Source organism: Armigeres subalbatus, chromosome 2 (assembly GCF_024139115.2).
Source record: "Armigeres subalbatus isolate Guangzhou_Male chromosome 2, GZ_Asu_2, whole genome shotgun sequence".
Taxonomy (NCBI): domain Eukaryota; kingdom Metazoa; phylum Arthropoda; class Insecta; order Diptera; family Culicidae; genus Armigeres; species Armigeres subalbatus.
The window spans coordinates 451136137-451148194 of NC_085140.1; the positions used below are offsets into that span (position 1 = coordinate 451136137).

Genomic DNA, 12058 nt, shown 5'->3' on the forward strand with positions numbered 1-12058 from the left:
GTTGACAACATAGAAATTGTAAGGAACAGATCAGTCTTTTGCTGAAACGATTTGATGTTTGCAAGAAAAGTTATTAGGAGAGTTGAGAAATTCAATTTAACACGTAAGAGAAAAACAGCAATATCAATAATGAGCATTTTTGTTTTCTTTATAACTATGCTTACAAAAGTCAGATCGCTTCGCAACAACAACTATCTTCTAGCTTGCAAAGTATTCTATCAAGTCCATAGGTTGATTGTGTTAAAATAGTTAATGGCGATTTATATAGTAATTTCCATACAAACTTCAATCTATGAGTGCTCAGTCAAATAACATTCAAACTAGCTAAAAATTTAGGAAGATTATTAAAACCACAAATATCATCGCTTAAGTCATAGAGAGCCAAAAGTCCAAATTTGAATCACTCTAATGAGCAACAATGAATCACAACAGTGGTTGGTTTCCCCCGCTGCCGTATCCAAGCGCTAACGTATAGGTAAAAATAGCCAGCATGAGTTAACCACCTGAAGTTCGTTTGGCAAAAGGTTTAACGCAGGTTTTCTCACCAATAGGAACTTTTCACGAAAATCTATTTGGTACCAGTTATGCAGGAAGTTGTCCGCTACTACGCCTACCAAATATTTTTTCGAGTGATTATTTTCGAGATATTAAACCTTAGAGCTTAGATGCTTTTCACCATACCTACAGGTTTCCGAAAGTTTACTCCTAGTATGCCGCTGTAAGCATGCTCAAAGTAGGCGATTCATTAGAAACGAACAATCATGACCTAACAGGTATGTGCAAAAGAACAGGAGAAGAGAATAAAGTTTTTTTTAGCAATGATATTATTTATTGGTTAAAACATTAATCTTGATGAATATTGACAGGCAAATGCTCCACACTTCTCATGTTGCCTTTTCTTGGCGTCAAATTAAACCAAAATCCATTTAGTGCGGTGTATGTCAACGATAACTTATTAATTTTGATTCACATCCATTTTGTTGAATACTCACAGAAAAATTTGCGAAAAATAATACAACAAGCATTTTTGCATCAAGCAGTCGCGATCCAATGCAGTTTCGGGGTCCACTTCCAAACGGTAGGAACGCATCCTGATTAAGTGTTTATTTTCGTCGGAGAAACGTTCCGGATCGAAGCGGTACGGATCGGGAAGAATTTTGGATCTCGATGGAACGACAGCATTGGAATCTGAACAACTTGACCTTTTCAACGGTTACTTTGTCGTCGTAGTCTTCGAAGGTATATGGCCATGCAAACTCGGTTGGTGAATCCTAGTGGTGGCCATCGACGCAGACCCTCCCTGACCATGCGGTATTTCATCTTCTGAGTACTTCAGGTCAAAGCTTTTCCTCCCAGTCTATCTCTGACTGATTCAATTTCGGCTTCCAACTTTTGTTTTACATCTGGCTTTCCCACCATTTCATACAAAGCGAAACAGCAAATTCGTTGTCGTTTCTATGCCACCGAAAAGAATGACGCAGCTACAGCTGTGATGTCCAAATCATATTGATCTGTTCTCCGTTGATGCCTAAATGCTCCCAACAGTAGTGAATCCAGCACTTTTCAGTTCGTCGTCTGCCTTATCTTCTTTAAGTTCATTCGAACGAGCTTGAACTAACAAATGAATGAAATCAGGTCGCACGATTTGATTTTCTTCGCGTAGTTTGATGGTCTTCGATATGACATTAACATAGAAATCAGCAACTTCCTTGGGAAGAAATCTAATTCCGAAAAATTTGAAGACACTATTCGGAATAACCAGCGATAGGAAAAACTTGAGACCCTGGAATCTCCTGTGGCAGCCAGCTGTTTACTCTTTGAAAAATTCGTTATTCGGATTATGAACTGAGTCGATTTCAACGCCAAACGAAATCGAAGTGATGATGTCATTTCAAGCCTGAAAACAGATGCGCAAAAACACATTAAATACCATTGAACACTATTTTCGAATAATTTTTGAAACAGATCACGTATTTCCAATTCCATCTTCCCTTGTACGGCATCCTGCGCCAACCGCTGCATGGCACCATCATACTTCGACAGAGAAACATGTTCCCATTTTGCTTCCGAATGCGGGATCAATCCAGACCGTCCATGCCGCCATCGTTCGCCGTCCATAAAAACAGCGCACGCCCAAAGATGGGATCCATCCACCGAAATCGTGTCCGTGATCGGTGAAGTGATCGAAGTCTTTGATCAATCTGTTTGGCCAACACTGGATCATGGACCAAATATCCCGGTTGGCGGAACGTGAAAATCCTGAGAAACGATTTTCCGGGAACATGTTCCCCAGAACGGCGGCATCGCTAGGTGGAGCTTGCCGAGAAAACCGGCCACAGGCCCCGAAGAACGGATGCGGCTTCACGTATGGTACCTTTCGCTTATCGAAATAGCCAAGGTTGCGATACTCCACCGGTAGATCAGATACGCCGCAATGGGAATGATGAGCACAGACCTGACACACCATTATTTGCTTCAGCGACGTAAACAACGCTAAATGCAGGTTCGATGAGGGTGAAAACGCGATGAATATCGATTCATAACATCGATTGAATCACATTATACGTTGGATAAAAGAAAGAGGACGAAGCAATTTCATAAGTGATAACACAAGTTTCAGTATCAAAAAGATTAATTTTATTTATCTGCTTTTTATTTGGACAGTTTGTTATTTGCGCTATCTGGGTTTCTGTTATCGTACATATGAGCTGTTACTTTTGCATCCATACGATGGTGGGTAAAACGGTGATCAGTGAATCTGGTTTCAATGGCGATGAAAAGGGTATTATTAGAAAAGTAAACAAATTATATCCAGTGGATATACATTGGATGTGGGCGTTTTATATATCGAACGAGTAGCAATTGTAAGATAAAAAAAAGTTCCGACCCTATCTGAAAATCCTTTGTATCCTGGGTGCCACACAGATTTTTGTGATTTAGACAACAGAAATCCCTAGTCAATGAATACCAAATGAATACCAACTTGTAGACTAGCTCCAGAATGATGCGGAGCGTGGCAAAATATTGTATAATAGTTGTTACAAAAACATTTTCCGCCGCCCACTTCTCTCCTACGCTACCACCTTCCAGAATATTCACTACCCGAGTTTCAAGTTCTTCAACGAACGATCTCTTCACAGCTGGATCTTCTTGTCGGTTTATTTTGATTCACCACCCGTGTCTCTCCAACCGCCGTTGAATCCGAGCAATGCGTTGTCAAATGTGATGTCAGCGTTGCGTTTATTACGGACTCAAGAAGGCACCATTTTCAGCAGATCCATTTCCAGAGGAACCAAATACTAGTCCTGCCAGCTAAAAGCGGCTCTCGAGAAGTAAGTCAAACGCTGCTGGCTTCAGATGGGAGAAGCAGGCGCAGGTGGACTTCCCGGTCGACGATGAGGAAAGCGAAACAATATGCGACATATGCGACAAATCCGTGGATGCCATAGAAAGACGCGACAAGTCAGTCATACACCGATCCAACTGATCAGCTGAAAAGTTAAACTTTGGCTCGACCGCTCAGAACAACTTTTTCAAGTTTTGACGACAAATCCTAATTTAGATGTAGGGAAAGGTTGACAATTCTCCGACGGCAGCTGGCAGCATTCCGCCGCGGACAATCATGTGAGAACCATTCTGGCACGCTTTGCATCATCCCGGAGCAGGTCAATGAATTTCAAGAGTCTTTCTAGTTGGTACTAATTGACCATGGAAAAGCCTTTGTCATCGTCTGAATCACGAGAAACTGTGGGGCGAAGCAAGGGCGGTCTAGACAAAATCCAGAGTCCTGCACAATGGAATCACTACAGTGAGGCAAGTCTTGGATCTCTTCATTTACGTTTGTATGATATGCGGAAACCTTCAAAAACGTTTAAATAAGAGGATTTTTGAGAGCCTTCAACCTTCAAAGTTGTCAGGGCGGGCACTAATTACGTAAGGGCTAACGGAGAAAGGAGGATATCGGTTATTTTCACCCATGCAAATAAAAAGCATATTTTGAATGAAAAAATATTTCACATGGTGAGATGGTGAGTTGAAAAATCCCTCACTTAATAAAGGCAGAAACGAAGGCGATTTGTTGATATTGTGGGGTCCATAAAAAAAAATAAATGCAATCTTAATTATTATGAGAGTTTAATAATCGTAATATTTTAATACTAAAGCATTACGGCTTTGCAAAGTGTCATACAACGACTGAGCCTGCTAAATAAAAACGAATAGTTAAAAAATCTGAATATTTTTTTTATCAAATATTTCTTTGTTTCACAATTCTGGAAATATTTTAAGGATTTTTAAAATCATTGAGATCTCGGAAGATGTTTTGAAGTATTGAATGAAGAAGACGTGAAAACAGGATTTTAATGAGATTTTGTAGTTCAATCAAAGTTAATTGCCTATTTCCGGGATTAAACCACCTGACTTGGACGTTAATTTACAGTTAGGAAACTCATTAGAATATACGTTATGTGGGAGACTATGGATTTGTAAATTGTACCTTGTTTTCGGATTGCGTAGCGCCGAGCACGCAACACCGAAGGCTCTTTTTCAAATCAATATCTCCCATACAACGTACTATATTCACATATGAGTTTCCATAATATTGTAAATTAACGTCCAAGTCGGGTGGTTTAATCCCCGGAAAGTAATTAACTTGATTGAACTGAACCTGAGTTGCGTGCTCTTGCTCTACGCAATGCGGTCGGGTCTGAGCTTGACGACCGATGGCAAATGCTTACACAACCTCACTTGATCAGTACAGTTGCTGATAAATAATGTGTACAGCCGCCAGACATTCTAAATATCGCTCCTCTAATGTGAAGTGATTATAACTACGTGGTAGTGTTGGTTGAGAATGATTGCGAGTGATTTGACTATGCGTCCAATTTGGGAATCTCGAGCTCGTTCAGTAGCGCCAGGTTGCGGAAGGCCGACGGAGGTCCTTCAGCTTAGTTGGTTAAAGCACCAGTCAGCGTAATGTAGGGTACAATGGGTTCGAGTCCACCGAAGGGAAAGTGGTTACCTCAATACATTTTCAAATCAATATCTCCCACATAACGTACATATTCACATATGAGTTTCCATGAGATTTTGTAAATAAACCTGATTTTGTTCTTCCAGTGGAAACCCGAAGAAAGCCCTGGCGGCAATCGAATTTCCTCTCATTTTCGGATGTCGCAACTGCACCGCGAGTAGTATGCATCTATATATCATCATACATACTACTCACGAAGTAGCTGAACATCTGGAAAGAGGAGAAAATACCACTTGCAACGAGCCTTCGGATCGTTACAATTATTGTTAGTATTTTATTGGTTATTATTGTTCTTAGTTTCTTGTTAAATGTTTTCGTTTGTGTTTACGGTTAAAATAAATTAAATAGACTAAAGGAAAAAATTCGAGAATTAAAAATATAAACCAGCCTGATGAGAAAACGGAAATTCACCGGTATAGTTCATTGTGCTTTTTCTGCATTTCCCTCAATTAGGTTCTGCAGCATGACGTCACGAATGAATTCGGTCCTCGTCAAATGAACTTTTTGACAGTTCAGTAGTACTTTCCACTGACTCCGACGAGGACCTGAGTTCGAGTTCGATTGGTTGCTGCCCGAGACCATCGCGAATTACACTAATCTGTCATCAGTTTGAGGTTAGATACAGACGCTGCAGAAAATGGTTAAAGAGATCAAGATTGCTTGATAACCTAAATTTGCATATGAGCTTTATGCATCGACCTGTTGAGATTTTTGATAATTCTTTGACCTTCCCTGAAGTCCTCTCAGATGGACAGAAAGGTGGCTAACTTAGGTTGCGAAGAGATGCGAAGCATGCGGGAAAATTATTGTCATGAGCATGGAGCAAAACGTCGGTATCGCGAATTTACCTTCGTGATTTCCGACGAAATTAATTTGGCGGTTAATCTGAGGATTATTGAAGTGACCAGATTCACTTCGAACTGATCCGTGAAAGGCAGGAGTGTTCTCGCCGTGGTAGTTTCGTTGAGGTAAAAGCTACAATAAGTGTGTTCATTAGTGAATCTTCCTTAAAACCTTTCCCAACGTAGTCAATCAAACCCTTTCCTATGTTTGCAGTTAGTCATAAAGGATACGAATGTGTTATCTGTGCTGGTTTAAATCTGTAAATTGTGCTTTGCAGTGAATATTGGTGCACACGTGCAACGGTTATTTTATGCATATGGAACCGTGACCACGCCGCTACTACTAACGAGGCCATTTCTGACCCCACCATCAGATTGCGAGGTTCTCCCGGGGCACCGAAGTGGGACGCGATTGCCAATCAACGCGCCTAGGCAGGGTATCACCGTAGAGAAGAGTAGAAGAAGAGAGAGGCAACTGTTTCCGTTCCGTTGGTGACGACGACCGAACATCGACGCATGCCGCGTCGCGCCCAGATGAGACAGAAGTTTCCGATCCGGAGACAAAGCCATCCGTAGGCGACAACCGCAGTCGCAGCATCGCCGAACCGCGATGTAAGGTTCATCCGATCCAAACAGCAGAAGCAACATCAACCACTAGGCAAGCCGCCGACCCATCGGTGATCAGCGTGTAACTTTACCGCCATCGTCCGCAAATTCAACCATCGCATGTCCATTCAAAGTGAGAACTCCTCTCTAAAATACATGCGCATGTAATTTTCCGTCGCAACATAGCCCTATTCCGTTGCTAGGCGAAGACAATGAAAAAATATGTTCAATGCCGATTACACAATAGTCGTTGCGGTTGCGTAGCAACGAGAAATTGCACGTTAGATTTGAGTGAACACACCAGGAGAGCAACACGATAGGAGGCTAGGGACGAGTAGCCATGAATGGGAGAGGTGGAGAATGAATCGATGCTTGAGCTGCTTACAGCGGCACCACAGACAAACAGACGTAACACTTCCCATTTCAACATCGTCATGTGTTCAAGGTTGATTAGAAATACACCTGTGCTACGCGATTTGCCAAGAGAGGCGCTAGTGTTCAATCGCTTTGACATTTGATCAGTGTATATGCTGAATGTTTTCTGTATTGATGACGATAATGATGATGATTCATATAGAAGTATGCGTTAGAGCAAACGTCAAATGGGAAAAATCATGGCCGACTCTGTGTCTCGCGATTCTGATAACAGATGGCAGTAGTGTTTTCTGAAAAGCGAATGGCGATATTTTTCGAACAGTTTGTATGAAGAGTTACTGTTTGTTCGGGGCACATCAGAGTTAACTTTCTGAAATCAGATATGAAAGGATCTAGGTTCGATTTCAAAATTAGCACTTTAATCGAAAAAATATTTGGTAGGCGTAGTAGCGACACCATCTCCCCAACGGTACCAAATAGTTTTTCAAGAATGTCTTTAATTTTGAGAAACCAGCGTTAGATGTTTTCGCCATACAAATTCTGGCGGTTAACTCTTCTGGCTATTTTGTGCATATACTATAGCGCCTGAATGTGGCTGCGGCGGGTAGAAAATCAGCCACTGCCAATAATTCATTGTAGATACGAAGAGATAGGAAAATAGTGAGAGCGATATGAACACTAGTGTTAGCAAACTGGATGCTTAATAAAATTTCGGATAAAAGCTTCGCTGTCCCTTCTTATGTCGTGAAACACTTCAATAAACACTGCAGACTGAAATCATTTGTATAGTGCTTGTTATTTAAGGTCCGAGGAAGGAAACTGGTTGAGAGTATTTAATGTAGTTCGTTTTCGTTGTAGTTTTTTAGTATTTTTCTACTGGGGAGGGTGGCTCCGAAACCAACCGGCAACTCCTCAATCTTGACACGATTGGGTTGAGGTAAAATTTGGTCGCTTTACCAGTGATGATAAACTCCCTCCACACTGTTTCATCACTGGTCGACGGTTGTACTTGGGTAACTGGGCATTTATTGGCGTCGTCTTTCATAAATTAGCGTTAGTTCTTACATGAAATTTGGTTAGGACCAGTCTTCCACCAGAATTGGGGAAAAGGAACCCTCGTCCCAGAGGGTCTCAAGGTCGGGCACATATAAACACGGTCAATGGTCTCCTACGGAGTGGCGCATAAACCATCGTACTAAAGTACCTACTAAAGAATCTACAATATAAATATTGTGAGAAATTTCTTTTAGTTTTCGCCAGTTTTAAATTTCTGTAATTAAGACAGTTGGTGGAATTCAAAAGACCCTGAAATGAACAAATCTTGGAATCATTCAACTATTTTTTTTTCAAATTAGAGCATTTTTATAATTTTAAGTTCATTATATTCATTTAACCAGTCTATTAAAAAACTATACTCCTTATTACACAACTTTTATATCTCAGTTTCGACCTGTTAGTTTGTCTGGTAAAAGCTATCAAAGTGTTACAAGAAGTCGTTTTTAGAACAGTGAAAACTGAAGATCTGGACTTGTAAGGTCTTTTTACTAAAAAAAACTTTATAAGAATTTCATCAACTGTTTTGTGGCATACCTACTGGATGTCAAAACAGGAATGTATTTTTTTTCAAACAATCTTGTTATAAACTTGGGTAAATAAATAAATCAGGATGTTTCATGCTTTGCAAACACTTAATGTTGGAAATAAAAAAATCAAATCTGAAAAATCTATAATATTTGAACTTCACAATTAACAACGACATGTTCCATACTTTGCCGAAAAATCGATTTAAGAAGATGCCTAACCATTAAATAGATCGATGCACCCCTCGTTGCAAACCAGTTCGGTTGAAGGAATGAAACAAAGTCTTAGGTGGTTGTCTGATCCATTTAATTTCCATTTACTTATCAGTTACTTTCAGTAGCTCCAGTGTCTTGACCTTGACTGCGAGTCACAAGTCGAGTCGATGTCGAGCCTAAGGTAAGACACTGAAGACGACCACATGAATAGGTCGAAATACGTATCTGCAAAGATAACGAAATTTCGTGGAATAATGACATACTTAATTCGTCTTAGACGGTTAATACATTCACTAAACGAGTTAATATATTTTCGGAAAAGTCGAAGGTTTTCAGTTAACCCCAACATGAAGAAAAGTAAGGGACTAGGAGGATGGTTGGTTCTTCATTTACGCTAGCAAAAAAGTAAAAAACAATATATTCTACAGAAAATGTTCCAGTATTTTTTTTTATTTATATAAATTTTGTACTAAATTCACTACTGTAAAAATATGTTACAAATTCATATTCTTTGCTTTATCTAAACATTCTTTGCTATCATATTTTCTGAACTTTCCAAGGAATAATTGCATTTTGCACTTTTCTTTTCGTTTCTCCTCGTACCATCCAAGAGCTATCGGACATAAAATAAATTTAAAATTTGTATCGGCCTTATCAAAAAAGAATCATCTAACTGTAACTGCTGGTCAACAAGGATCAACATGACTTTGGTGACATCTTCCAATAATTCCTCTAGTAGCCTAGGCTGTACCGAGATTCAGAATCTCAGCTTTTGGAGTGTTTATTCTACCCCTTATTCGGATTATTGGACACATTACATTTATTGTATCCATCATGAGTGTTAGTACCAGCCAGCACTGTCCTTGCCCCTATGCCTCAGCAACACAAAGTCAATTAGGTTCTGCAGCGTCTGTACGTAACCCCAAACTGATGACAGATTAGTAGTATCTTGTCGTTGGACTCAATCAACCAATCACAGAAGTCGAATCTTGTCGGAGTCCCTCGTCGAGTAGTGGATGTACTACTGAACCTCAAAAAAGTTCATTTGACGAGGACGAATTCATTCGTGACGTCATCTGCGAACCTAATCGCATTCTCCTGACATCATCAGTGACAAGAGTCATCGCATCGAGATGATGCTGTCGACGTACGCCGGCCAACGTTTTCTCTGATCAATACCATTGTGTTGTGAAGTTGAGTGCAAACCATGTACTTTTGGCCAGCAAGCAATACGTAACCGAACGAAGTACACTGATATAAGAATGGGTAATGGAAAGAAAGATATGGTGAAATAAACACAATTTTTCCCTCACTACCATTTCCACAAAAAGTAGCTCGCTTTCTCACTTCTGTCATCCTTTTTGTGCCATCAGCATTTGCAAAAGGATATCCCTTTATTGAACAATCAACCAATGGAATAATGCAGTCAATGTGGTGGTATGGCTAAAGTGACCGCATCACAAGCCTATTTTTGTTGAAGTTCGAGCATCGAATCCCGTTCCGGTTTAATATTTCCGTAATTCGTTGAAAGTGAGTGAGGCATCAAAATTGTAAAACGAAAAAGGGATTTTATCAAATGGACACGATTTTCGTTAATCAAAGCGGGCTTGGTAGTCATATGGCTACTGCTTCTGCCTCATACGCAGGAGGTCGTGGGTTCAATCCCAGGTCCGTTCCATTCTCCTACTTTGTATCTTTCTCTATATTTCTCATGTTCTAGCAATCGCTAGAACTGGAAATGGACTTCCATACCGTTTCCATCTCAATTCCTATACCTTCAATTTCAATATTCTAACAGTAATCTGCTAGAATTGGAAATGAACTATAATGCGCGTTTCCAAACATTCAACTAGAAATTCCATCAGTTGCTTTCTCCTATCTATCACATTGGCAGCTCGTTAACCAAGACGGACCTCTGCCTCTCGAACCTAACCCAGAAATTCCAACAAATTCCGCATGAACTCGTGGCAAGTGCAGAGGTATATTCGGCTTGCAGTGGGCGAGTGATTGCATCATCATTTCCTCCCATTGACTTGCATTCTGACGTGGCAGGCGCCAGTATGACCTAATAAATGAGATCACCAGTACTTGTACATTGAAGATGTGTGCTAGTCCCAAGCAAACATCTGTTGGTTCCCTGTGCAAGAACAGCTGATCTGGTCATAATGGAGTAGCAACTACGAGCAGTCAATCAAGCTCAAGCTCAAGCTGGACACGATTTTCGTTAATCTTCCAGGTTTTTAGAGAAAAGAGGTGTGAGTGAAAGATGTTTTTCACCACAAACCACAGAAAAAGATTCTCCTTCGACCCGGAAATCGCTTGATTTCTCGCTTAACTTTTCAAAAGGACCTAAGTAACATTTTTTTCATGAATTAATTTTAATACAGCAATCAATAGCTTTAATGTTGTTCTGTTGATTGCGCTAATCAAATTAATTCATGAAAAAAATGTTACTTAGGTCCTTTTGAAAAGTTAAGCGAGATTTCATTTTATCGGAACAATAAATACGAACTCTGCTAACAGCTAATACCACAAACTCAGTATATTTCATGATGAAGTAACAGGTCCACCTTTATTAGCAAAGCAATTTCTATTATTGGCAAAGAATTTGTTCCTTTTGCCAACCAGACATGGAAGTAGAAAACTGTCAATATATTGGTGCCAAATTATGTTTATTAAAATCTTTTACTAGGAAAAATCACTCATATTAAAGGGTTAGACGCTCGTCTGGCTCTGCACAATTTCGGGTCAGGTTTTCAATTAATTGAAACTGGCTTAACATAAAAATTGAGTTTGTAGCCTTGACATCAACTTTCATTTATATAGGCAGATAGGCAAAAACATTTGGCTATTACATTTGATAAAATTTATGGTCGATGTAGAAATATGGATAATGACTATACACGTATTATAAGTAGATGGCACTCTATTACAATATTTCTGATAAAGTATATCATTTAAAAAAAAAAAAAAACTATTGTTAACTATTATCGGTTAAGGCTACCAATGTAATAATTAGGTCTACATAGTTGATTGACGACACAGTAAATAAATAAATATAGTGTTTCCGTTTTCTAAAGTTTTCAGCAAATCTTAAATATATTTGCTCGTTCCGGTAATAATTAAGTGGTGATCAGGTGAATTAAATGGTTTACTTCAAAAATTGGTCGTGGTCATACACAACAAAGAGCAAAAACAGTTGATCCAAAACAGTAAATAAACGTTTGCTATTTGTGCGCTGCTTTCCTTGGCAATGCAAGAAAGGCAAGAATTTCGAAAGTGGATATTTGTTTCGGTTAATAATTCCGCAAATATTTCCACGTACCTATATATGTACAAACAACATATTCAACTGTAAGCCTAAACGTTAAATTAACTATTTGGATCTAGATTATGTTCATTCGTGG

The 12058-nt window shown here is 39.5% G+C and overlaps 1 pseudogene; it reads right to left on the minus strand.

Annotated features, from left to right (window-relative positions):
• Positions 1 to 843: 843 nt before the first annotated feature.
• LOC134210448 (cytochrome P450 9e2-like) lies at positions 844 to 6230 on the minus strand (annotated as a pseudogene).
• Between the last annotated feature and the right edge of the window lie 5828 nt (positions 6231 to 12058).